We start from the raw sequence: 24,677 nt of genomic DNA, 5'->3' as shown, positions 1-24,677 counted from the left end.
GATCACAGTCCTCTTTCAGGAAAAAAAATGTTAGGGTTAGGTAACCCTGTTTGATTTTATTAGTAACAATGGATAAAATTTTTAATAATGGATAAAAATGTTAATGTGTCAATAAATTTACACACATAAAAGTCTTTACTTGATGAGACCAAAGCAATTATTATTATTACTTGTAAATAAGCAGAAAAGTGAAATTCTGTGTACTATCTCACATAGCAATCAGTATGATTCACACCAAAGTCTGTGTTCTTAGTGTTAGCCTCTCAGTCGTGTCTGACTTTTGCAATCCCATAGACTATAGCCCTCCAGACTCCTCTGTCCATGGAATTCTCTAGGCAACAATACTGGAGTGAATAGTCATTCCTTTCTCCAGCGGATCTTCCCGCCCCAGGGAAAGAACCCAGGTCTCCTGCATTGCAGGCAGATTCTTTATCATCTGAGCCACCAGAGAAGCCCCCTCCTTTAAAGTGCATTCCCTATAGAGAACTTCAGGTCTTTGTTTTGGATAAGCACAAGTTACTTGGCATTTCCCTGAAGCCTTGGGTCTACAGTGGTGGGGAGCCTTGGCATTTTCTAGCTAAATGCCTTGGAAAAGGATGAGGGTGTGAGGCAGTAGGAGGAAATTTCATGTCAACCAATTTGGTTATCCAACCAGTCCATCCTAAAGGAGATAAGTCCTGGGTGTTCATTGGAAGGACTGATGTTGAAGCTGAAACTCCAATACTTTGGCTACCTGATACGAAGAGCTGACTCATTTGAAAAGACCCTGATGCTGGGAAAGATTGAGGGCAGGAGGAGAAGGGGACGACAGAGGATGAGATGGTTGGATGGCATCACCGACTCAATGGACAATGAGTTTGGGTGAACTCTGGGAGTTGGTGATGGACCAGGAGGCCTGGCGTGCTGTGGTTCATGGGGTCGAAAAGAGTCGGACATGACTGAGCAACTGAACTGAACTGAATTTGGTGATCTACCAGGTAGGACTGAGAACTAACTTACAATAGATGTGCTCGGATAGGCTTTTATCTTGTAGCTGTGTGAAGTTTCTTCACTTCCTAAAATATCTGCACAATTAGGGAATGTGTTAGCTGAATGTTAAACTCAAATTATGTGAGTCTATGAAACATGAAAATTAGATTGTATTGGGTTGGAATATTTTCAATAATTGAAAACATTCATTGGGGTTTTTCTTTAAGATCTTATGGAAAAACCCAAATGAACATTTTGACCAACCCAATAGTTTCGTCTTCCTTTTAACCCAGCCCCCATCTTAGACCGTGTTGCTTCCTTTATAATACTCAGTTCAGCCTGTGTTTTTTCTTAATGAAAAAAATGCAGTGAGAAGGGAAATGGGGATAAAGAAGGTACAATTATCAATGCCACTCTAAACTACAGGACTTCAGAGAAACTGTGCTGTTCTTCCAAGTTAGTTTTTTTCAAAGTCTCTTAATGTACAAAATGACATTCTGAGCAAAAACCTCAACTCTGACTATTAGGAAGAAGTTTGAAGCAGGCCTATTAGTACTGTTGTGCTTACTGACCTTTCAATGACAAGGAGTGCCAAGATACACTTTGTAAATCCAGCATACATGTACTAACCCATTTATTGAATGCCATTCAAGATTTCTACTCCAGCTTTGCCATGGTCCTTTGGTAAATATTAAACCACTTTGCTGTTTCAATCCACTGGAGCCCATTATACAGAGTGAAGTAAGCCAGAAAGATAAAGAACATTACAGCATACTAACACATATATATGGAATTTAGAAAGATGGTAACGATAACCCTATATGCAAAACAGAAAAAGAGACACAGAAATACAGAACAGACTTTTGAACTCTGTGGGAGAAGGTGAGGGTGGGATGTTTCAAAAGAACAGCATGTATACTATCTATGGTGAAACAGATCACCAGCCCAGGTGGGATGCATGAGACAAGTGCTCGGGCCTGGTGCACTGGGAAGACCCAGAGGAATCGGGTGGAGAGGGAGGTGGGAGGGGGGATCGGGATGGGGAATACGTGTAAATCTATGGCTGATTCATATCAATGTATGACAAAACCCACTGAAATGTTATGAAGTAATTAGCCTCCAACTAATAAAAAAATAAATAAATAAATAAAATGAAATAAAAAAATAAACCACTTTCCTATTGGAGAAGGAAATGGCAACCCATTCCAGTATTCTTGCCTGGAGAATCCCAGGGACAGAAGAGCCTGGTGGGCTGCCGTCTATGGGGTCACACAGAATCGGACATGACTTAAGTGACTTAGCAGCAGCAGCAGCAGACCACTTTCCTACTGGTGTTTGTTTTATTTAGTTAATATGAGTGTTCTATTCATGATGCCAACAGGGGGTTTGTTATTCTAAGTTCTAAATGTGATTTCCTCACTTGATACTGTGATGCAAAAATGCATTTCATAGACTATTTGCAATCACAGATTATTTCTTGAAATACCAAAGACACTTTAGCTCTAAGGAGCTTAAATACTGTTGTATCTTCAAAATCCTTTGATAAAAACATTAGAAGAAAAGGAGGGATTCACAAGTGTTTTTTCAGTGCTCTCCAAACCCCACAGCACTCTACACAGGATTATTCCCAGATTTTTTATGATTCCATATACAACCAGTTCAACTTTTGATTGACTTTGTGAGTCAGTTCAGTGAAACAACCTGTCAGTTTCATATTATATAATGGTCTAACCAATTTAACTGAATTGCTAGGGACTTTGAAGCAACCAAGCAATCAACCCAGGCAAAGCAGTTAAAGTGATTTTACCTATAGGTACAGTCTGAGTGTTTGATATGAAGTTTGGTAAGTTGGTATGCTTTATCTACACAAAAATTATGTTTTATTTATTATAAAATATCCCTATTGTTTTAGCCTGTATATTCTTCTAAAGTTAAGTTTACATAGAAACATCCTGAATTTTATTTTTTATTTATTTATATTTTCCTTGGTCAACATAAATTTCCTTTAATAATTTCTCCATTTCCAGTAGGATTTCATTTTGAGGTTTGACATATCAAACAAGCATAAAGTTTTGCAGTTTTAGTAGATCTGACTTCCCAGTTATTTAAGATAGAAAATGGAAATGCAAAGTTTGCTTAAGAAATTTAATTTCCTTATGTAATGTCTGTCTTCCTCCTCTTCATCAATCATCTTCTGCTTGTCTATCATTTCTTAGTCGACAGGTAGATACCTGTCCTGTTCCAGATAAACATTTAGCTGATAGGGATTTCTGAAGAGATGCCTTTGATTTGCTCTTACGATATCTAAGGACTTCTAAACAAGGTAAATCATCTGGTGGATCCAGAGAATTTTGGAAAACCTTCAAGTCTTTGTTAGTCTCTTGTATATTTTGGTAGACATCAGTGTAGACCTCTACAGCTTCACTGTGAAATAACACTTCAATAGTGATAGATTCTGAAAATATAGTCTTTATACCCTTTATTTTCTGCTTTTCAAAATTGTCAATAGTTTCCTCCAGATGATGAGTTGTTCCAATAGCATCCACTGTAGCTCTTCGTAATTCAGTTTCTGCCTGTGAAATAACATGTCAATCAGATGGGTTTCTCTGATGTGTTCTTTCTAATTCAGTTAACTGTTTAACTTCTTGATTCCTTGCTGTTAATATTGCTTTGAGTCATCTTATTTTATTTTTACAATGATTCCATAAGCTTTCAAAGGTTCAACTAATACTTTGACTTCAAATCTTTCAACTTCTGCCTGTCAGTAATCCTGAAATCTGGCAAACTCATCAGCAAAGTTTTTCAGACACTGCTTTAAAGTTGGGGTCTCTGTAGAGACATACACATTAATATCATTCACCAGGAGTTCTGCTTTGTGTCACAGTCTGGCACTTTTCTGCATGTAAGCAGCAGAGATTTGGCACAGCTCCCCAGAATGCTTCTCCACATTTGTGACAGCATCTTGTAATTGTCTGGTTTAAATGTCCTAGTTTCCCAAGCTGAGTCTTGGGACAGACTGGGCTGTGGCCTAATGACTCAGGCTCTAAGGCATCCAGGCCCATCCTGAATTTTAAGAAAAAATAAATGTAAACTAAAGAATTTCTAAATTTATCTTTGCGGTTGGTTTAGTCACTAAGTTGTGTCCCACTCTTGTGATCCCATGGATGATAGCCCACCAGGCTCCTTTGTCCATGGGATTTTCCAGGCCAGAATACTGGAGTGGGATGCCATTTCCTACTCCAATAGTCTATTGAAAAGGACTCTAATTTGGCAGTAAAAACCAAAATTAATACACAGTACTTTAACAGATATCACCACTCAAGAATAGTATGAAAAGTATTAATTTTAAAAAGATAAAGTATAAAATATTTACTGAAAACAGTACCCATTAAACAACAACAGTTCAGGTCAAAGCCATCTATTTTTTTCTTTTCTTTTTGTCTGAGTTATTTCACAGAGGAATAGTTGAGATTCCATGATTGTATGTGATCATCTGAATGTTATGGTTGCTTATTTACTATTCAGAATGCTGAGGCTTATAGGTGTCACTCTGAGTAAGAATGAATACACTTAGGGATAGCCATTTTCAACTAAGATGTAATTTATGGGAACAGAATTATCACTGAACCTGAAAAAAATGGACAGCATATATGGAATAAGGGTTATCAAGGTATTATTATCAGGGAATGGAGAACAGTGATGCCCGAAAGGTGGGGAGAAATGTGGTATACTCTATGAATTTCCCTATGTTTCTATGTTGAGAGGGCTTCCAGGCCATAGAATATGGAGACAGGGTATGGCCAACATCCTGAGTTGAAGAGACAAAGCTCGGAGTTTGGGGGAAAAAAGCTGCCTAGAGTTTACCTACCCAAAGGGCTGCAGAGGAGAGAGCTGCATGAAAGAGAACCCAGAGATCTGAGCCCATCTCTGTTTCTTTAGCAGAGTGGTGATGAGTGAACAGGGGTGAGGAAACTACCCAAGACCATGAAAAGAATCACCTAAATGAGTTAAAGATGACAGTCCATGGCAGGGATATAGGGCTGGTTATAGCCTCTCTTCTCTCCAGTGAGAGACTGAAAAACCTCACAGTTCATAGGGCATCAGGTGGCGCTCACTGAAGAGTCTTCATCAATTATAGGATAGTATTGATCTAAAACACTTCTCCAACCTCACCTAACAAATCATAAAAGAAAGAACAAACAGTACCCAAGTAAATTAATTGTGACCCAGAACAAAGCTCAAGAATATTTATGACAATACAAAAATATCCAGTATCTAGCAAAGTGAAGTTCACAATGTTGGAATTCAATAAACAATGTTTGAACAAAATAATAGAAAATTATGACTCATAATGAGAGGGAAAAAAATCAATCAGTTAAAAGTCTGATGTTATAAATGTTATAATTAGCAAATAAAAACATTTAAATAGTTCTCAAAACCCTATTCTGTAAGTTCAAAAAGTATAGAAGTGGAAGATATAAAAAAGAAAAATTTCATGTATATAAATGTAAATTAAAATGTTTGATAAGAATAGCACACCGAATGGGATTTGTAAAGAAGCAACATTCCAGATGTAAAAATTTGCAAGAATGAAGACTTGGGAATATGTCAATTTACAGAAATAAAGCAGAAACAGAAATAAAGAATTTTAAAAAATGAATAGAGAATCAGTGTGATATGGAACAATTTTATGTGGCTAATACACTTAATGAAGTGCTCAAAGAAGACAGGGACTAAAAAAACATTTGAAGAAATAAAGACTGAAAAATTCCAAATTCAGTGAAGTCTATGATTCCCCAGATCAATAATATCAATGAATTCCAAGTACAAGAAACAAGAATAAAACAACAGTTTGTCTAATGATGCATTTGTTGAAAATGAATGGTAAAGAGAAATTTTTTAACTCACACATATGATGAAGAATTTATATCCAGAATATATAAAAACCTCTGAAACTCAATAAAAAAGAGAACTCATTTTTTTTTTTAAATGGACAGAAGGTTTGAATAGACCAAAACAGATATACTATTAAGGCAAGTAAGCAAATGAAGCAACACGCAGCACAATTCATCATTAAATAAATGCAAATTAAAATTGCAACGAAGAACTACCACATGTCTATGAGGATGGCTAAATTTATAAAGACTGAACATCCCAAGTGAACGTGGAGTAGCTGGAACTCTTACATAATGCTGAGTGCTCAGTTGTGTCCAACTCCTTGCAGCCCCATGGACTGTAGCCCACCAGACTCCCCTGTCCTTGGGATTTTCCAGGCAAGAATACTGGAGTGGGTTGCCATTTCCTTCTCCAAGGGATCTTCTGGACCAGGGATCAAACCCACATCTCTTGTGTCTCCTACACTGGCAAGCAGATTCTTTACCACTAGCCCCATGTGGGAAGTCCCCATATAATGCTGAAGAGGATATAAAATAGTACAATTGCTTAGAGTTTGGCAGTTTCTTAAAAATTACACCCACCTCTACCACGTTATCTAGATAGTCAACTCCAAAATATTCATTGAAGGGCAATAAAAGTCTTTTCCACACAAAGACTTGTAGAGTACTATTCAAACAAGCTTTATGTTTAATTGCCAAAATCTCTAAACGAATCAAACAAGTGAACAGATAAACTTGTATTTTATATGTTTGTCACATAATTTTACATATATATTATTTTATACAATAAATATTTATTAAAATTAATATAATTTTATACATGTGTATAACATTAATATAATTATTCTATGCAAAAATTTATATAATGGAATTCTACTCAGCAATAAAAATGAATGAACTGTTGGTATATTCTACAGCATGAATTAATCTCCAAATAATTATGCTGAGTGAATGAAGCAAGTAAAAATAGAGTATACTCAACATAATTCTATTTATATCAAATTCTAGGAAGTGCAAATGAATCCAGAGTGACAAATTAGTCTGTAATCTAAAGTGACAAATTACTTTGGGGACAGGGTATATGGGTGGAGCGAGGAGAGGTTGGAGAGAGCGTTTATAAAAACATAAGGAAATCTTTGGGAATGATGGACATGTTCATTACTTTGATCTTATTAATGGTTTCATGGGTGTATACATAAGTCAAAACTCATCAAATTGTACACTTAAAATATGTGGTGTTTGTTGTATGCTAATATAACATCAATAAAGAAGTTAAAAAAATAAGTATACTTAGGAATACATAGCTTTTCTATCCCTCACTACCCCTGTTAACACTTTTAACTTAGAATGTGCTGTCCTGGATGGTAAACTGTAAGTGCTAACAGTGGCAAAATAAAAGCTACATGTTTTCCTTTGACATTTTTGTGTGGGTGCTCCGTCTTGTCCAACTCTTTGTGACCCCATGGACTGTAGCCCGCCAGACTCCTCTGCCCATGAAATTTTCCAGGCAAGAATGCTGGAGTGGGTTGCCATTTCCTGCTCCAGGGGATCTTCCTGACCCAGGGATCGAACCCACGTCTCCTGCGTCTACTGCATTGGCAGGCAGATACTTCACCCCTGAGCCATCCGCAAAGCTCTGACATTACTATTATCTTATTCGATGTTACAAATAACTGCTAAGTATCTTTCTATATATACATTTTAGGGGCTTCCCGGGTGGCACTAGTGTAGCGGTGCAGGAAATGTAAGAGACACAGGTTCAATCCCTGGATCGGGAAGATCCCCTGGAAAGGCCATGGCAACCCACTCCAGCATTCTTGCCTGGAGAATCTCATGGACAGAGGAGCCTGGCAGGCCACAGTCCATAGGGTCACACAGAGTTGGACGTGACTGAAGCCACTCATCACACACGCATACACATTTTAATCATCTTGGAAACTTCTTCAATGGAATGTTTCTATTGGAGCTGCTGTTTTGCCAATAACTAGTTATGTTACTGGCATAGCATATCTGGCCTCTCCTGGTCTTAGCCCTGGAAGCCAAAGAAAGAAAAGCCTTCTCTGTGATGACTCACCAATCAGATTTCATTATGCAGCTAACTCTTCAGCACCGCAATCATTTATTCCGTGCTACTTGCCAGAGAAATTGTTCTTTGGGAAGTTTAAAACTTTTTGTGGAAACATTTTTGTCATTTAAAAACAATTCATATTTCTTAGAGAAAATTTTGCAAGATGCCCCTCCTCCAAATTTTAAGTATACTATATAGTTATAGCTGCTATTAATATTTGGCATAATTTACCTGTATATTTTATGAAAAATCATATTTATATGTTATGAAAATGCTCTATAAAGTTATATAACCGGCTTTTTCCACTTGATATGAAATGACATTTTTTATACTAAACATTTTCATGGCTGTCATAAATTCAGTCATTTAGATATACCATGATTTTTCACCCATCTCCTGTGTTTAGACTTCTATGTAGTTTTAAATGGTTTACTACTATAGATAACGTTGCATTGTTCACATTTTGCATAAAACTGTTTTCTTGGGGAAATTTCTCTGAAATGGAATTCTCTTCTTAAGCACATCCATAATCTAAAAATTCCTTTTTCTGGTTCAATAATTCATTATTATCTACTGAACATTTACCATGCAAGGTACTATATAGTAGAGGATAAAGACCTGAATGCAGTCAAGTCCTACAGAAGCTAAAGGAAGAAGAGATGACCATAGGAGTTTCAAAGTAATAAGTTTAAATTTGAATTTGAAATCTCTTAAACAGTATTTTAAAAATAGCAAATATGGTATTGGAAGAAGAATGGTGGAGTGTGCTGTATATCTATTCTTCTGCAGGAGTTCTATGCTCTCTGTTTGGGTGTTTCCCTAGTAGTCCCCATTAGCATCAATGTAACTTGAATCACAGGCTCATATGCTAAATAAAAATTACTTCTTGGTATGGCTGCGGTTTTGGTTTTATTGTTGCTATTGTGATCCCATGGACCATAGCCTGCCCAGCTCCTCTTACCATAGGGTTTCCCAGGCAAGAATACTGGAATGGGTTGCCATTTCCTTCTCCAGGGTATCTTCCTGACCCAGGGATTGAACCCTCATCTCCTGCATTGGTAGGCAGGCTCTTTACTTCTGCACCACTAAGGAAGCCTGACTTAATGTCTACATTGCTGATTTTAATGTTCATAGAAATGATACCAAGATGACAGTTTTTGAGCTCCTTAATGTTAGTATGCAAAAAAAAAAAAAAAATCCACATAAACTTCAAAAATTAGAGAATTTCATAAAATTAAAATGATGTATTTTTATTTTTTCAATGTGTATAGAAATTTACTTCCACAGAATTCAGATTTTATTATAAACACATTTTATTGGAAAGTATGCTGTTGGAAATATTTGCAAAATCATTAGTGGTGTTGAGTAGGCAAGAATGAACCATATAGTAAAGGATAAAAAAGAGAAAGAAAAAGAGCAGTCAGAGGCAAATTAAAATCCTGGCTGAATAAGCACAGTATTGGTAATAATGTTATATTGATATCAATGAAAAGACAAATATTAAAATGTACATTGAGGGTTATTTGGTTCACTATTGTGAAACATTTGAAAATGCTTAAAAATGGATCATTCACTCTGAAATGCTCAGAGAATTTGGATAACAATGGACTTTGTGAATAATGTCTGATTATTTAGAGAAGGGAACAATGGATCTGGGCTTCCCAGGTGGTGCTAGTGGTAGAGAATCCACCTGCCAATTCAGGAGACATAAAAGACTAGGTTCAATCTCTGGATCGGGAAGATCCCCTGGAGATGGGTGTCGCAATCCATTCCAGTACTATATTCTTGCCTGGAAATCCCATGGACAGAGGAGCCTGGAGGGCTACAGTCCATAGGGTCTCAAAGAGTTGGACAGGAGGGAAGTGACTTAGCACACACACACATAATGGAGCTAAGGAAAAATAGTGGAACTTATTCTATTCTGTACTGTAGTGAAGGCCTGGGATTATCTGGATGGAGGGACATATGGCCATTTAGTCTTCAGTATTCAGCAGGAAACTGCTAAGGGGTCGTTACTACCATTAGTCTTCTAAAAGCAGCTATGAATAAGCTAGAAAATGATTCATATATAGAGTCACTGGATCTAGTCCATCCCCTACCAGCCCTAATAGACATTCTCAATCAATTGTGAATTTTTCCCCATTAAACCTAACAGGAGTTCGGAATCCTTCTTAGTGTAACACCATGCATGTGTTCATTACCCACAGATGGGCTTTAAAGATATTTAATATGGCTTCCAAATCTGAGATATATTGATGTTTCAGTTTTCTCATTACCTGCTTATTTGATAGAACTCTTGTGAAGGGTACATCAAATAGTTCATGTTAAAGTACATTGTTAATAAAATGCTATAAACTGTTAATGCAGAGATGACAGCCAGGACGATTATTTGTTTATGATTATAAAAATGTGGCTAATGCACAAACAAGCTAAATTCCTTTACCTACAGCCTAGAAGCCCTTTCTGTAGGCAGACTTTTTTGTTAGAGTCACATTAACTCTATTGCATGTGTGTTTGCCATTATACAGTGTGCTTCCCAAGGGCAGGTTAGAGTATGTATCTTTCATCTTTGTATTTCTGGGACTTGGTATAACATTAAAAATATAGAATATGCTCAATGCTTGTGGAGCTAAAAATAGAGTATAAAGCTAGATAATTCGAACTCGCCATTCACTTTTATTACAATCTCAGATGAGGCCGGCAATTCACAATTTTACCTTCCATCTACATTAGGCATTTGCCAGCCACTGTGAGCTTGGATTTTATATAGTTTGGTCTGGATGTCTTCATCCAATTCTGTTGTGATATTTATAAGCCAACACATATGATATTCTTCTAAATTATGTAATAATGTGCTTGCATTTTGCTGGAGATGGTTCCCAAAAGATAAGTATTAATCCAACCACAAATATGTTTACTTTCTGAGATTCAAGGACCTAAAATAGTGATAGAATCTTTGACTGTGTCTCTGTTAAGCCTTGCTACCAACCGCCAACTGATTTTGAGATTCCAAAAAAAATCTTTTCGTGTGTGTCCTCTTGAGCATTGTGCACTTTATTTCCTAAGAATTTAGGATTCAACTCACTCTACTCTGAAAGTGGTGCATTTTAGTTTATAGAAATATTGAGACAGCAACGCCCTAGCAAATTTGTTTTGGAAGAAGAGATGACTATTTCAAGCTCATATTCATACTGCCTTGGGAGAAATTTGTAATCTGGATCCCACAGCTGTTGCTGGGTGAACCTGTAGGGTCGTTTTCCTCTGGCTAAGCCAGTAGGGGGTTCCCACCTCCCGTCTCTCCAGCAAGATGCTCTCTGCATTTTTTATTACTTGTTGTAACCTTAACAACTGTGTTTAGAAATGCATGATTTAAAAAAAAAATTCTCTTTATAAATTATGTATGCTGTATTGACTTAAAATCATGCTCATTCACAGGTTCTGCATTTGAGAGAAAACAAAGAGGATTTGGACAGGGCTAGATTCTTAATGTATTTTTCAAGAGAGGGAGCTAAAAGGGAAAGCTAATTTTTTGACTATCCTAAGAGATGGCTTGTGGATTGATGCCTTAAAATCTTGTGTGTGTGTGTGTGTGTGTGTGTGTGTGCGCGTGTGCGCGCGCACGTGTGTACGGGCACAAGAGACATGTCCCTGAGTATTAGTATGAGATGGATCTATTTTACCTGCCTCTCCCTCAGAGCACTGAGCTACTTCAAAACTTGACTCTAAATACCAAGGCTGTGAGACCCTGTGATAGTATAAGGCTGTGAGCTGAAGGAAAGCAGAGATGCCACATTTTAAGAGAGAATTTTCCAAGAGTAGATAAACAAAGAGGGGCAGGTGGTTGGTGCCGAATTTTCTGCAACACTATGCACCTCAGAGCAAAACGGTGTTTTGCAGATAATAAATTCTAGCAAATATCAGTCTTTTATAGTCTATAATCTTTGAGGAATGTTTTGGTCTGTTTAATAATTATACTTTTGGGAGAAATGAACTTGAAAACATATTAGCCATATGTGGTTTGCATAAGATAAATATACCAGCCTCTGAGAACACTTACTGTTTTTGTTTTCATAAAACCTGCTTTAGGAAGAAAAAAAAAAAAGACATATTTTCAAGGTTTGCCCCTGATTTTGATGTTCTCATTTTTAGAGTTTCTCTCTTCAGCCTGAGAGGAGGCCTTGAGGTCTTTGGGTCTATTCTTATCCTTGACTCAATTGATCCCCAAAGTTGATTTCTCATTTTTAAAATGCATATGACATCATCCATCTGTGTGAATAATGGCAGAAGAATGAACTCACTGTTAAGAATCACTTGTGATTTGGAAAGTTTGGTTTCTGTAGCTTTTAAGTGCATAAAACTGAGTTGAGGTGCATAATGAGTTTGTTTTTTTTTTCGTTCGACAGCAAGATGTTTCCTTCACTGAGCTTTGAATGGGTCTTATGAAGAGGATTTTCAAGTGGTGCCTGCATTTTGACTTTACAAGGCCGTCATTACTGACTTTACAAGAGCTTCTGCGGATATATGTTGCCCTACCACCAACTTTGCTGGTGATATAATTCAGCACTAAATTGGCTCTGAGAATGTTAACCAACAAATTTGGATAGCACATTTTCTGACATCTTATCTAGGGGAATCTTAGCTGTTCCCTTGCAGAAATAAGTTTGGAGCAGGGCTGCAATGCAACCTTAATTACAGGGCAGATGAACCAGCTACAAATGGACATTCTGCTACTGCATGTTCTGTTCCAGAGAAGGATGCAATCAGTTCAAGCTGTTTTTGACTGATGTTTCAGATCATGGTCTTGTAAACAGGTCTGAAAATAGCTGCTTTTTAAAGACTGAAAATTCCTGTAATTAGGGTATGCCTTAAAAATTAACCCTAAAAAAAAAAAAAAGGTTGGAGGATGGAAGAGCTTTCAGTTTTGAATTGCTAGCTGGATGGCTGCAGCACTGTTCTTAAAAGAGGAGGAAGCAGGTCATTAGAAGGGATGTGTCTAAAAGCTGTGTGTCAGAAAAGAAAGGAAAATGGAGTTTCCTTGCTGCTGGAGAACTGTATAATTAACTGGGATAACAAGCACTGATATTTATTGTAGTGGGATGCAAGGAAGAAGCTGAAAAACAAAACTCCTGGTGTCTCTGCTCCACATCTGCCAAAGTAATTTGGGGGTAATTTTATCATTTTAATCTGCGTGATGTTCTTCCCCAGTTGCTAAAGTACCCTGGTGCATACCAGATGTCAGACATTTAATGATGCCTCTGAGGCTCAGGATGGATTGGATTGCAGGTGTTTAATGCTTGCCAGGCCTTTAGATAAACCCAGAAATGGGTGTTTCCTGGTTAGCACTGATTCACAGTACTTCGATCCTTTAGTAAATGTTAATGGCCATTCTGGCCACTAGGAGGAGCTAGAGGCTACTCCAACCACTGCTTGGTATCACCCAAGACATGCAGATGGAAAAGGCTTCATTCAGGTAATTGGGAGCTAAGCAGTTGGTACTATTAAAGATGGAATTAAAACTCCCATATCTCCCAAGAGATATGGCTTGAAATACAGTAAAGTGACTAAGAGTGCATAGTTCCCAGAGGCTAGGATTTAAGTCCTGGCAAAACACTAACAAAGCTCTGAGTCTTGATTTCTTCAACTTTAGTGTAAGGATAATATTAGTACCTATCTCTTAGATTCATTGTGAGAAAAAAATTAAAATTATCCAAATAAAGAGTTTAGCTAGTGTCTGGTACATCCTAAATGCTGCTCCATAAATGTTACTTAGTTTTGATATTATTATCTGATTGTGGAGCTTGGCTTCCAGCTCAGGTGAATGATGACTTAGGTTACCTATGTTATAGTTCCCTTTCTAGAAGTAGTTTACCTGGATATTTGAAACACTAAGTCTGGGGTCGTACAGACTTGGATTAGAGTCCTGGTTTAGACATTCAATAAGTCTGTGACCTTGGGAAGTTTATTTAACTTTGTTAAACCTCAGTTTACTGATTTTTATTTTTTCCTACTTTATTGAGATACAACTGACACATAAAACCAGGTAAATTTAAGGTACAACATGACAATTTGATACAAATATATTGTGACATGATTACTGTAATAGGTTTAGTTAACCCTTCCATCAACGTACATAATTACTTTTTTCCTCTGTAGTGAGAACACCTAAGATTTACTCTGTTAGCAACATTCAAGCATATAATACAAAATTGTTAACTATAGTCACCATGCTGTACATTAGGTCCTCAAAGCTTATTCATCTCATACCTGAAAGTTTGTACCTTATATACATGAATGTTTCTACCTTTTGACCAATGTCTTCTCCATTTCCTCCACTTGCCAGCCTCTGTCAAGCACCATTCAACATCTTACTGGTCATAGGAGATTTTTTTTTTTTTTTTACAAATTTTTTTTTTTTTTTTTTTTTATGTGGATCATTTTTAAAGTCTTTACTGAATTTGTTACAACTTTGCTTCTGTTTCATGTTTTGTTTTGTTTTATTTTGTTTTTTGACTGGGAGGCATGTGGGACTTCAGCTCCCCAACCGGGGATCGAACCTGTGCCCCCTGCATTAGAAGGCAAAGTTTTAACCACTGGACTGTCAGGGAAGTCCCGGAGATTTTTTTTTTAACTGGACAAGTGAGTCTTCTCATTTCTACTGAACTCACATTCCTCCTACTTACAACTTTGATTCTGATGGTAAATTTGTCTCAGTCAATTTGAGATGATAGACTTTGGCTTCAAAGGATATGGTCTTTATTCTCTTAGTTTTAGATGGTTCATTATTTTAGGTAAATATTCCTTGATTTTTAATTTGGCTGCACTGGGTTTTAGTTGGGCTTCCCAGGTGGCTCAGTGGGTAAAGAATCTGCTTGCACTGCGGGAAGCACAAGAGACACAGGTTTGATCCCTAGAGTGGGGAAGATGCCCTGGAGGAGGGCATGGCAATCCCCCCCAGTGTTCTTACCTGGAGAATTTAGCTCTCCAGAGTTTTAGTTGCCCCATGGCGGGTATTCAGTCTTCATTGCAGTATGTGAATCTCCTTAGTTGCGGCTTGTGGGATCTAGTTCCCTGACCAGGGATCAAACCTGGGCCCCCTGCACTGGGAGCATGGAGTCTTAGCCACTGGACCACCAGGGAAGTCCAAAAATATTCCTGAATTTGAAAAGCAGCTCGATGTGATGTTTTGAGAAAGAATCTCTTTTAGCATGAGTTTCCTCATCCTTAAAATGGGAATAAAAAATATCTAATTTTCGACATTGCATTTAAAATGTGCTTACGAAAATAAAGCACAGTGCCTGGCACATGACAGGAAGTCAGTGAACAAGCCAGACTGCTGCAAGAGATGAGAGAGTGCTGGAGCAGAGGGAGCCATACAGTCCAGCTGCAGCTTGGCTCCATGATCTGGAACTTACCTCGTCAGAGGATAGCATCTGGACGTTCACTTATGTAGAATGCTTTCTCTTCCTCCTTTCGGCATGGACCTTTTCTTTCTGTGTCCATTCTTATTTCTCCCTTTCCATGATATTAGACCCAATTCCAAATCAACCAGGTATTAAGTATGCAAGCATAACGTGGTGCCTCTTGGATTGTTCACTGATGCTTTTTTTTTTTTTTTTACTGTAATGGGGGAAGAGTCAACAGTGGCTAAATGCATTGCTCAGATTCTGGGCAAAGTCCAGCGTGAGGACTCTGTCAGACTAGGAAGGTAACCTGTGGACCCGAGGACTGATGGTCAGGGTCAAGCAGAAAGGTGTATAGTATGTGCTCACTCTCTCAGTCATGTCCGACTCTTTGCTGCCCCATGGAATGTAGCCCTCTGTCCATGGGATTCTCCAGACAAGTATACTGGAGTGGGTTGCCTTTTCTTCCTCCAGGAAATCATTCTGACCCAGGGATCAAACCCAGGTCTCCTGCATTGCAGGCAGATTCTTTACCATCTGAACCATAGGGAAGCCATAGAAAGATGTATAAGAAACTCTAAAACAACTCTAGAACACATTCAAGATGTAGTGCCATTTTATTCAGGTTTCTGCACAGGACTCCTTTTTGTAGTTGGCTTCTTTCGTAGCTTGACTTCTGCCAAATCACACCTTGGAGCAAAAATTAAGACAAAACAAAACTTTCCTTGCCACCACTGATGAATGTCTCTTGAAAATTTTTTCAACGGGTGACAAGCACTCTGAGAACAACCAGTTGACAGATGCCTGAAGTCAACAGTTAGAGCTGAAAAGGAAAAATGCGTGTTATAGTGCTGCCTAGTGGGAATTAAAAAATTTCCTACTAAACTTGAAACCCTTTTAGCATACTTGCAATGGTATTTTCTGAGTTAGAAAAGCATGAGAGAAACTAAATGTGAGAAAGAACTGCTGAGAAGATGAAAATATTTTTGCTGACATAAAGGACAGGAAAGAACCCTACAACTTTCAGATGATATTTTGATCAGGACTTTGTAACATGTCCTTATAAGTTACTTTTATGTTGGTATGTGTAAATTATGAGTGAGGAAACACTGCAGAAGAAAAGAGGATTCCATATTACGTTAGAAGATTACATTACCTTGAGTGCATCTGATTACATTATCTTAAACACAATTGAAAAAGTATAAAAAGGCACTTTTCTCTTTCTTCAATAAGTAATTATTGAACAGATATTTTTGAAATGTTGGTTCAGATGTACATGAAATTATAAGCTGGTCTAACATCCATGGTCAAGGTATGGCACTGGCAGGGTGTTCAAAATATTCTGTTAGATATTAGCCTAGTTAGATAAAAGCCTTTGCTTTTAATTTTAAGTTTGATATGAAATAAATTATTTAACATGTCCACTAACACAGATGCTGATTGTCAATCCTGGGAAAAGGGGAAGGAGAAACTAAGTAAAAAAGGTAGCAATACTGTACTCCACAAAATCTGTTTTGCTTACATCACATTCCAGGAATATTGATTCATCCTTTTTCAATATACCCTCTATTTGGTGGAAATCCTTGTGACTGTTTTTGAGAGATGTGATCACAGACAGGAATTTTATTTCATTTATTTGACTTAAGGAGTCAAACAAATATGTTCTGAGGACCTAGACTGCATGTTTCTATGGATTCATGGAATGAGTGGAATGGAGGATTCATTTCTGTCAGGCGGTATAGAATTGCTTCTTTGAGGAGGTGACATTTGAGCTAAGAAGTTAAGGATAAAAAAGACCAAATATGAAAATCTAGAGCAGAGAAAATGGCTGGTACAAAGTCTTGAAGGCAGGAGTGGACCTGATATCTGGGTGCATTGGAAAAGAAGTTTCCCTTAAGAATTCTGAACCACAGACCTGAGTTCAGTGTATGAAACTCTCTTGCATGACTCCCCAAATACTAAGCAAAGAATTATTTTATGGTGGTCATGGTTGGCATTGCCCCAGGTACCTAACAGAGGTAAACATGGATTTTCTCTGCACAGAAAGCTCTCACAGTGAAGCTTCCCTAAACACGCAAAAAGTCAAGTCATAATAAGCGGGAGACAGCAGAACCTATAGTCTACAAAATTAAAGGCTCAAAAAATGGCAAATGCTAGAATGATCAAGACAGAATTGTAAATGAGCATGTTAAATATGTTGAAAAAAATGAAAGAATAGGGTCTCTTTTTAACTAAAAGACTTATATTGAACATATTTTATGTGCCAGGCAGTGTCCTGAGTGCAGATCTTAAACCTGCTAACATCTTAGATATCAAATCTCCAACATCTGTTGGATCATAGAAAAAGCAAGGGGGTTCCAGAAAAACATCTGCTTCATTGACTATGCTAAAGCTTTTGACTGTATGGATCACAACAAATTGTGGAAAATTCTTCAAGAGATGGGAATACCAGACCAACTTACCTGCCTCCTGGGAAACCTGTATGCAGGTCAAGAAGCAACAGTTAGAACAGGACATGGAACAACGGACTCGTTCCAAATTGGGAAAGGAGTCCATCAAGGCTGTATGCTGTCACCCTGCTTATTTAACTTCTATGTGGAGTACATTATGTGAAATGCTGGGCTGGATTAAGCACAAGCTGGAATCAAGATGGCCAGGAGAAATATCAATAATCTCAGATATGCACATGACACCAACCTTAAGGCAGAAAGCAAAAGAGCCTCTTGATGAAAGTGAAAGAGAAGAGTGAAAAGGCTAGCTTGAAACTCAACATTTAAAAATGAAGATCATGGCATCTGGTCTCATCACTTCATGGCAAATAGATGGGGAAACAATGGAAACAGTGACAGATTTTAATTTTCTTGGGCTCGAAAATCACTGCAGATGGTGACTGAAGCCATGAAATTAAAAGATGCTTACTCCTTGGAAGAAAAGCTCTGACAAACCTAGACAACATATTAAAAAGTAGAGACATTACTTTGCCAACAAAGGTCCATCTAGTCAAAGCTATGGTTTTTCTAATAGTCACGTACAGATGTCAGAGTTGGACCAAAAGAAGGCTGAACACTGAAGAATTGATGCTTTGGAGTGGGGGTATTGGAGAAGACTCTTCAGAGTCCCTTGGACTGCAAGGAGATCCAACCAGTCAACCCTAAAGGAAATCAACCCTGAATATTCATTGAAAGGACTGATGATGAAGCTGAAACTCTAATACTTGGGACACCTGATGGGAAGAGCCAACTCATTGGAAAAGACCCTTGTGCTGGGAAGGATTCAGGGCAGGAGGAGAAGGGAGTGACAGATGAGATGATTGGATGGCATCATTGACTCTATGGCTATTAATTTGAGCAAACTCCTGGAGATAGTGAAGGACAGAAAACCTGGCATGCTGCAGTCCACGGGGTCACAAAGAGTTGGGCAAGACTGAGGGGCTGAACAAGAACAACATCTTTTATGGTGTCCATTCAAGTTAATTAATTATCCCAGTTTTTCATCTCTGGCTGTGGAACACCTTTGTATGTGTTCCATCTCCTTGATACTCTTCTGAGTTCCATTCAAGGTAAGTTTGCTTGTTTTTCAAAATGTATGTCATCTACCTTTGGTTCTATGTTGTAGAGTGCATTATGGGCTACTTTAAGAGCACACCTCTTTTCTACTCTGCTTGTGATCCAAAATGAAAGTGCTCTGTCCTTGAGCCTGACACAATGGGCAGATTTGAAAAATAATGATTGATCCAATGGTACATTTCATTAAAATGCACATAGAACTGGCAAATGAGAATTATAAAAGGATTTGAATTATCTGGACCATTGGAATGAAGAGTGAAGGGCTCTAACATACACACACAAAATGATAAAAGAAAAAGGGAGAGAGAAAGAAAGAACATTGTTATTGACATTTGAGTTTGAATTTCATGGTTACTAAAATAACCATATAGATGATTTATACTCAATCTATTCTAGAAATAACAGAAAATGTAGGCACGAACTGATGGTATTGATTACAATTTAAAAAAATGTTTTCAACATAATTGAGAGATGTTGATTCAGTATAAGAATCTTAAATCTTTATTAAGAAATACTATGGCCTCATCTTCTCTGGTGGTCATGTGTCGTTTACTTGCTAAGTTGTGTCCAACTCTTGCGACCCCGTGGACTATAGCCTGCTAGGCTCCTCCGTCCATGGGATTTTCCAGGCAAGAGTACTGGAGTGGGTTGCCATTTCCTTCTCCAGGGGATCTTCCCAACCCAGGAATCAAACCCGGGTCTCCTGCATTGCAGGTAGATTCTTTACCTACTGAGCTATGAGGGAAGCCCCTCATCTTCTCTAGAGACACTTAAAAAAGAAATTATGGGATTCTTATATTCTTTAAACTTTCTTTGTTGGCTAAGTGAAGCTTTGTTTAACAAAAGAGAGAAATATATGAATGACCCATTAAATGAGGTTTCAGTATTCTGGTTTTGTGATATTATTTCACTTAGGCCCTTTCTTGGGTACTCCAGCAATGAACTGGATTAAACTAAAGAGTATGTTTGTGTGCATCTGTGTGTTTGTATTTGTATATTGTCACATACTTTTTTTTTTTTAAAGAAAGAGTATCATTTAAAGCATATGAACTTCCTTCTTTTTGATAGGACCAGCTAATCATATAGGAACAATCATATAGGAGCAATACTAAAAATCCACCATTTTTGTTTTAAGAAAAAGGTGACAGTGATCATGAAACTGCCCTAATAATAGTAATAATGAAAATGTTTAATAACATTTTCAGTCAGGCTTTAATCTTTTACCAAGCATTATTTCCTTTGAGTCTCATAACTGTATGTTTAGTGGATAGTTTTATCTCTAATTAGGTATTGTTTGATAGGAAGAGACCTGATGTACTCAAGCTAAATTAAGTAAAGGAAGATTTGTTACGAAGAGAAAGGAGTCCTAACAAAACCAAAGGATAGGTGATTTGGGAGGTCTCCCAATGTACTGAATCATAGCAGGAAAGCCCTTGGTAACCCAAGCACTTCTCCCCTGCTCTCTTGGTCTGCAAGTGTTTCCTAGTTTTCAGTGTCTGCCTGTCTGTCTCCCAACTTCCTCTTCTTTCCTTGCAGAGAGGTCATTATGTCTGCCTCCAGTTTTCATCTTTAACCCTGGGTCTCACGTGTTTTTCCTGGCAAATCTAGCTAATGACCAGAATCCCTATATTCCAATTTGAAATTTCTGGAGGACAGTGGGATGGGAGTAGGGAGCAGAGAAGCTGAAATGTCCTGTATGGACAAGGTGAAGCAAGAGGTGGGGCCACAGACCAAACTGTTATCTAGGGGTAACTCATCGTGGGTGGGGGCAGCTTAGAGGAGATAGGGTAGGCTAGACACCCAACCTCCATTGTGTCAAAATACATTCCCTTTACAGATGAGGAAACAAGGCTCTACATTCTTCACTACCCAGAGTCCAGCTGAGATCTCAAAGCCCTTAGCATGGTAATTCAAGGCGAAAGCAACAACAATCATTAAAATACATGTGGCAAAGTCCGTCAGTGTGCTGATGACAACTCTGATATTTTCTGAAATATTAAATTCTTTGGAAGAGTTTTTATTTTTTGGTATGTATCTGCTTTTTTGTTCTCTAAACACATAAACAAATAAGACCTTTACCACTCAGAAGAAAATTCCATGTCAAACTGAAAGCTGAAAAATGAAGGGGCTGAATTTTTTTAAAAATTAATTTATTATAATTGGAGGCTAATTACTTTTTTTTTTTTTTTTTTTCATTAGACATGGCTTTCACTTCATTTTGCATATCCTCCAAGGCAGCAGATACATCTTCAGACAGGTCAGGGATGTACACACCATTCGCCAAAGTCCCTCCTTGGGCTGCTGTGAGTATGTCTAATGCCATCCTATTTTGAATTACTGCTTTCCTCATCTGAATCTGTTCTTCGTTCAAAGCTTGAATGGCTTTAGTACTGTCTAAGAGGGCCTGTTTAATGAAATTAGTTAAGGCCTCTACCTTAACCATGATATCCGTTGTCCCTACAGAGGGTATAAACAAGGCAGCAAGATAGTCATACCATTGGAACACAGATCGTGTCCATCTTGCATGCAGATAAGGCAGGTTTACTGGAGGCTGGTGTAGGCTAGGCTTAATTCTGCCATGAGCGAAAGCAAATCCTAATGTGCAACGCCGCACCCAGCCAACTGGTAACCATGGTCATAAGTTAAGCCCACAGAGCCACTGGGTCCCACTGGGGGCTACCCAGTGGATTCCAGGATTATATTTCCAGTCGGAACCAGGCCACTGAGCAGACTGATTGGGGTGATAGGTAACTTCCAAGATTTGTTTACATTGTTCAGGGCACAAATAACAACTCTTTTGGGTCTAGGGGATGGTCTCCAAATCCAACTTTCTGTTCTTTTTGTTCCCAGCAAATAGTAGCAGGGGCAATCAACTGTCCTTTCTCAGGAGTCATCCAGAAATATTCATCCCAGACCTGGTAGTATTGCTCAAGGCACCGGGAGGCCTGTCCCCCTTTTGTAAGGGAGCCCTTTTCCTCTTTAATTCTCATATATGAGGTATAAGCCTTAGTTATCTCCGTAAGGCTGGTGTTCATGTTAAATGTAACCCTATGTCCCTGGCCCATTGATGGCTTCTTCTAACACCAGAGGGCAAAGAAAGGTTATGGTTGGTGAGAGAGAGGAAAGTTCCTTTCTGTTGTTAAAGTCCCCATAACAGAGTGACGATACCCACCAGGGGAGTCTGTCTATTACTGACAGGGGCATAGCCCCACATACCCAAGTTCAGAATTGCATTGGTGAGGCCGAGCAGCAGGAGTCGTTTACCCAGCTCCATCCTGTAGAGGGCTCGTCTGGGACCTCGTTTTCTTCTTCCTCCTCAGAATGATCTTGGTTTCCCGTGGGTCGGTGGGGTCCTTCTGGGTGGTCCACTCGGCGTCCTCCCGGTCAGCGTGGTATGCCTTCTTTGCTCTGGTGTGATGGATCAAGGGACAATACCTGCAACTTTAACTGCAGTAGGGGTAGTTAGAATAACATAAGGGCCCTTTCACCAAAGGGCTAGCAAATCATGTTTCCAATCTTTGACCCATACTTGGTCACCAAGTGTAAACTCATGAATCTGTTCCCCAAGGGGGAACAGCACCCTTTCTTGTACAAACTTAGTTACCCGATTTATTACCTTACCCAGTTCCATCTGCTGTGAAATCCTATCCCCCCTTACCTGAGGCAAATTTGTTGACACCTGTTTTATTATGGGAGGAGGCCTCCCATACACAATTTCGTGCGGAGAATAGCCTTGGGACTGTGGGGTCATCCTGAGTCTGAGCAGAGCCATTGGGAGCAAGTCCACTCAGGAGCAGTCAGTCTCTCTGATCCACTTGGAGAGTCTCTTTAAGTGTCCGGTTTGTTCATTCCACCATCTCAGAACTCTGGGCCTCCTCTTTGTAGATCTGTGCCTTCTTCTTCGACACAAGGTAACCTGCTTCCATCAACAGCTGGAGCAGTGCATTTGTCCCTTTCCAGCATTTTTCCTTGGTCTCAGGCAGCCAGCAGCAGGTTATCCCCCTATTGTAGGAGCTGACATCCATACTCTTCCGGATGGAATGAGTCCAGATCAGAAGCCAAGGCTTCCCCAAAGATGGCTGGGAAGTTTTTAAACCCTTGTGGGGGAGTCCAGATGAGCTGTTGTTCGGTGCTCCCCACTGGATCTTCCCATTCAAAGGCAAAGATGGGCTGTGATGCTGGGGCGAGGTGTATGCAGAAGAAGGCATCCTTGAGATCTAGGCAAGTGTAAACTTTAGTCCTCGGTGGGAGGAGGCTAAGTAAGGTATAGGGGTTTGGAACAGTGGGGTGTAAAGTCACAGTAGCCTGGTTGACTAGCCTGAGATCTTGTACAGGCCTATAGTCCTGTCCTCCTTCCCTTTTGACTGGCAGGATTGGCGTATTCCAAGCCGACTGGCACTCTACCAGAATGCCTGCTTGTTTCAATCTATTGATGTGGGGCAATATGCCGGTTCAGGCCTCCATCCATAGAGGGTACCGGCACCCTCTAACCAGGATGGTGCCTGGTTTGAGTTCCATTATCACTGGGGCATGATGTTCAGCCAGCCTGGGGGCGGGGGGAGGGTTGTCTTCCACCCAGACCTCAGGGAATAATTGAGTTAGCTCTCTCTCATGCTCTTCTGGCCCACCCGGTTCTGCCTTCAGAGGCTCATGCAACCTCCACTCATCTTGGGTTGGTATTGAGAGAGAGGGCAAATAAGTCATAGAGTCCGTCCAGAAGGTGGGCCTCTCCTCAGGGGAGAAAGTCACTTGTGCTCCTAGTTTGGAGAGCAAGTCTCCTCCCAACAGGGGTACTGGGCACTCAGGAATGTAGAGGAATTCATGAATCACTTGGTGCCCTCCCCCCATCTGACATTTTCTGGGCTGGCAAAACGATTTAGTCATCTCTTCTCTGGATACCCCAGTTACAGCGGTAGTCTTTGTGGACAGAGGTGCCACAGGTTTTGTTACTACCGACAGTTCTGCTCCTGTATCCACCATGAAGTCAATGTTTTGGTCCCCCACTTTTACGGTCACCGTGGGCTCTCAGGGACCTGATATCTCTGAGCCCTGGCAGCCTAGTTAATTTCCAGGTCAGCAAGCCCCACAACTGCGGGAGCTTTCTCTTCCTTGCCTTAGGGCATTCATTCTTCCAGTGGCCAAAAGCTCGGCGCCGGGCACACTGGTTTGGCTGTAACGGGCCCAGGGCCTCCCTTGGGACCGGCTGAAGGACTGTCCTGTCCCTGGGGCAGATGAGGTTTTCCGGAGGGCCCGAGATAGACTTAATTACTTTATAATATTGTGGTGGTTCCCTTGTAGCTCAGTCAGTAAAGAATCTGCCTGCAATGCAGGAGACCTGGGTTCAATTCCTGGGTTGGGAAGATCCCCTGGAGAAGGAAATGACAACCCACTCCAGTATTCTTGCCTAGAGAATCCCCATGGACAGAGGAGCCTAGCAGACTACAGTCCATGGGGTCGCAAGAGTCAGACATGACTTAGCGACTAAACCACTGCATTGTGGTGGTTTTTGCCGTACATTGATTTGAATCAGCCATGGGTGAACGTGTGTCCCGCCCTTCCTGAACCCCGCCTTCAACCTCCCACCCCATCCCACCCCTCTGGGTTGTCCCAGTGCACTGGCTTTGAGCGTCCTGGTTCATGCATTGAACACGGACTGGTCCTCTATTTCACATATGGTAATATACATGTTTCAATGCTATTCTCTCAAATTTGCAGTTCCCTGATTATAGGCTTGGTCTCCTTTTGTGAGTTAGGAGACATTCTTTCCTAGTGGTGTGTG

The 24,677-nt window shown here is 39.5% G+C and overlaps 1 pseudogene; it reads right to left on the bottom strand.

Moving 5' to 3' along the window:
- Positions 1 to 3,070: 3,070 nt before the first annotated feature.
- LOC122428744 overlaps positions 3,071 to 24,677 on the bottom strand; it is a 34,245-nt pseudogene continuing 12,638 nt past the window's right edge.

Source organism: Cervus canadensis, chromosome 2 (genome assembly GCF_019320065.1).
Source record: "Cervus canadensis isolate Bull #8, Minnesota chromosome 2, ASM1932006v1, whole genome shotgun sequence".
Classification (NCBI taxonomy): Eukaryota; Metazoa; Chordata; class Mammalia; order Artiodactyla; family Cervidae; genus Cervus; species Cervus canadensis.
Note: the sequence above shows the minus strand (reverse complement) of the source record. Positions and strands in the feature narration are given on the sequence as shown.